This window comes from Tupaia chinensis, unplaced genomic scaffold (assembly GCF_000334495.1).
Source record: "Tupaia chinensis unplaced genomic scaffold, TupChi_1.0 Scaffold000111_1, whole genome shotgun sequence".
Lineage (NCBI taxonomy): Eukaryota > Metazoa > Chordata > Mammalia > Scandentia > Tupaiidae > Tupaia > Tupaia belangeri.
This window is the reverse complement of record NW_006159575.1, coordinates 494521-498728: the sequence shown is the minus strand read 5'-3', so window position 1 is coordinate 498728 and position 4208 is coordinate 494521. Positions and strand designations below refer to the sequence as shown.

The 4208-nt window shown below is 38.9% G+C and overlaps 1 pseudogene; it reads left to right on the top strand.

The window, feature by feature from the left end:
• The window catches only part of LOC102502321 (cytoplasmic dynein 1 intermediate chain 2 pseudogene), a 33360-nt pseudogene extending 32058 nt beyond the window's left edge, over positions 1-1302 (top strand).
• Positions 1303-4208: the final 2906 nt, after the last annotated feature.

The following is a 4208-nucleotide window of genomic DNA, read 5'->3' as shown; positions in this document are numbered from 1 at the left end:
GGAGGAGAAGGGATTGCAGCGCGGCCATCCCCTCTGGGGGGTGATTTCTCACTTTCTATCTCTCTGTCTGTCTGGCGAGCGCACGCACCCTATAGCAAAAACCTCTCAAAAAAAATAATAGTAATAAATAAATAAATAAATAAATGGACAATTTTTGACAAATGGTCAAACATCAGGTCCTGAATAGTTTGGATTGGTCGTCCCGGTATCCAGAGTTACTCGTGACTTCCTACAATAACAATGAATATGTACCTCATGAGCCTGGTGGTGATGCGGCCCTTGCATGAAATATGAAATAAAAAAAAAACTACCCCAGAGTATGTGTTTCACTGCCAGTCAGATGTGATGTCAGTTACATTTCCAAAATTTCATCCAAATTGATGTCAGATGTGATGTCAGTTACATTTCCGAAATTTCATCCAAATTGACGATGGTACATATTCAGACCAAATTGTACTTTGGGATAACCGTAGTAATAAAAGAACTCCAGTGCGGAGAACTCCACTGTTGGCTGCTGAACACACACACCCTGTATATTGTATAAGTGTTGTTGGAATGCAAAATGCTCACAATCTGATTAGCATCTCTACTGATGGAAAAATTTGTTCATGGAGCCTGGACATGCTTTCTCACCCACAGGGTCGCATGGAGTTGGTTCATAAACAGTCAAAGGCAATAGCTGTGACACCTATGTCCTTCCCTGTTGGAAATGTCAACAACTTTGTTGTTGGGAGAGAAGACAGTTCTATGTACACAGCATGCTTCCATGGCAGCAAAGCTGGAATTAGTGACATGTTTGAGGGGTATCAAGGACCAATCATATGCCAATCACTGGCATCCATTGTCACCCAGCTGTGGGAGCAGTATACTTCTCACATCTCTTCAACACTTCATCATTTGACTGGACAGTAAACCTTTGGACAACTAAGAATAACTAGGCTTTGTACTCATTTGAAGATAATTCAGACTGTTTATGACGTTACATGGTCACTCACCCACCCCGCTCTGTTTGCCTGTGTGGATGACATGAGGAGACTGGATTTGTGGAATCTCAATGACACAGAGGTACCAACTGCAAGCATTTCTGTGAAGGGTAATCCTCTTAATCATGTAAGATGGACCCATTCTGGAAGAGAGGTTGCCATGGGTGAATCCAAAGGACAGATTGTTACAGATGATGTAGAAGAGCAGATTGCTGTTCCCTGCAATGACAAATGGGCAGCATTCAGCCAGACACTTGCAGAAATTAACGTGAACCAAGTTGATGTAGAGGAGGAAGCTGCCCCCCAAATACCTGCTTAGTTCCTGAAAAGATGAGGATAGTCTTAATGGATTTGGGAAAGACTCTTAAGAAGATCATAAGGCTATTTGCATGCTTCTGTCTAAATGATAATTAAAAGGAAATTTTGTGGATTAAACTGTGGATATAATGCAGCAAAGCAAATCTCACAATGTTCCTTTTTATATAATACGCATCTTGTTTCAGATTTGCGTCATTTTTTAATACAGCTGATTAACTTTACAAAATGCAGCTTTTATGAATTCTAATACACATGTGTATATTTGCTATTATTTATTTTTTTGAATTCTTTTCAAACACTATATACAGTTATTTCTAAAGCAGAGATTCAATAAGTTCTGAATATATTTTGAATAATCACAATTCCCTGTTATAATGTTCTCACTAGCCATAATATGTAGGAACAGTGTTTATTCTTAGCCAGAGCACCATACACCTATTCAAGTTCCATTCCAAGTTTCATTCTAATATTCTTTACAGCTTTATAATTCATGTGGTAGTTATCTATAAATAAAAACAAATGTGCTTTTAAAAAGTTAGATGCCAAGAAAGAGGAAATTAGTCACCCAATACATATTAAGTATATACGATCTGCCATATACCACATAGGTACGTGAGATATGTCAGTAAACAAATTAGAAAGTTATCTGCAGTTTGAGAGAGAGAAACTGTAAACAATAAGCCTTAAATTTCATAAAAATGTTTTAAAGTAAATTACGAAATGCTAGTGTGCATTAAAGTAGGATGGAGGGCATAGAGAGTTCCATTTTAAATAAATAGGGTGATCAGAATATAGCTTATTGGAACAGTAACGTGTGTAGATTTACATGTGGAATTAACTGTGTGGATATTTGGGCTTTGTGCTTGGCAGGAAATACCAATACAAAGGCTCTAGAGTGGACGCTATCCTGGGATGTTTAAGAAACAATCAAAAAGAGTAGACTATGTGGAGTTAAGTAAGCAAAGGGGAAGGGAGGGATGAGTCAGTGAGGAAAAAGTAGAGGAGTTCAGATCATATAGACCTTTGTAGGCCGTAAAAGCCTCTGGATTTCTTTGAGGGAAACAGGGAGCCACTGGAAAATTATGAGAAGTTACGAGGGACATGATTCAACATTTTTTTACGAGAGATTTTTTGCAATAGGGCGCATGTGCTCGCCGGAGAGACAAAGTGAGAAATCACCTCCCCAGGGAGGGTGGGCATGCAGCAAGCCCTTCTCCTCCATTCTTCTCTTAGGATTTGGGGAATGTACATATGCCTGGTGTGAGTTTCAAGCTGCTGGATCAGGGACTCAAACCGCCATCTGCCATGTGGGAATCCAGCACCTTAATCACTAGCCACGTGCTGGTCCTGATCTGATATATTTTTAAAGCATCCATGTGGTTGCTATGATGAGACTAAAGGAGGCTGTACATTTCTACATAATCCAAATTCCCCAAAACATAGCAGCTTAAAACAATAAACATTTATTATTTCTTAGTTCCTGTGAGTCTGAAATTTGGAAGCAGCTGAGCGGGCATTCTGGTTCAAGGTTTCTGTCAACTAGGAATGGTCATCTCAAGGCTCCACCGGGGACAGAGGATGTATTTCTGATCTGATTGCTGAGAAAGGCTGTGGCTGTATGATTATTTTTGAGTGTCCTTACAGCATGGCAGCTTTTTTTTCTCCAGAGCAAATAAATGATCCAAGAGAAAGAAGCTAAAGCCACAATGTCTTTTATAATCAAGTCCGCAGAAGACACTGTCACTTTTGCCTTATTCTACATATTAGAAGCAGCTCTATGAATTTTCTATTTACTTTTTAACCACGTTTTCTTCTTTCCTGAGCTTTACTTTTGAGGGAAGGGCTTAAAAAATGAGACTTGACTTTTTTTTCTGTATCTATTCAATCTATTTTAAACACCATTTTGACTTGCATTAAATCACTAGTGATTTAAAGAGTTAAAAAATTTGCTTTCAAAGTTTTTAAAATATGGATATATTTGCACTAAAAATGTGAATGAGAGTTAATACTTAAAAAGGCGGGGTAGAGCAGCAGGTGGTGTGGTGGTTAAGGTGCTGGATTCCCACATGGTCAACCACAGTTCAAGTCCTAGACCCAGCAGCTTAAAACTCACCTCAAATAAATAAATAAATGTTTTTTAAAAAAACAGATGCGGAGGTGAATGATGGTGATAGTGTGTAGGCTTAGGTTAATGTGTGTTTGTGTCTTAGTTTTTAACAAAAAAAGTTCAAAAGTTAAAAAAATTCATTTTAAAACAGAGAAGTTTTAGAATAATAAGGATATAAAGAAAATATTTTTGCATAACTACACAATGTGTTTGTGTTTTAAGCTAAGTGTTATTGTAAGAGTCAAAATTTTTGGAAATAAAAAAGTTTAGTAAAGTCAAAAAGTTACAATAAAGTTAACTTAGTGAAGAAAGAAATTTTTAGTGAATGTAGTGTAGCTTAAGTACACAGTGATTATAAAATCTTCCGTAGTGGACCAACCAGTGGCATGGTAAAGGCAGCTGGATCCCACATGGCCAGTCATGGAGTTTGAGTTCTGAACCTGGCACTGTGACTGGTAAGTACATAAATAAACAAATATAGTCTACAGAGAGAGTTGAAAAAAATGTGAGACACGTACTCTGGAATACTACTCAGCCATAAAAAACAATGAGACCGGGAACCAGTAGTTAGCGTAATGGCTATGTCGCTGGACTCCCACGTAGTCGACCGCGGTTCGCGTCCCGGACCCGGTGGCTTAAAACTCACGCTGGGCGCGTGTGCATGCGTGCCCAAGATCCCAAGAGGAGAATGGAGGAGAAGGGATTGCAGCGTGACCATTCCCCCTGGGGGGTGATTTCTCGCTTTCTGTCTCTATATCTCTCTCTGTTTGTCTGGTGAGTGTACGCGCCCTATAGCGAAA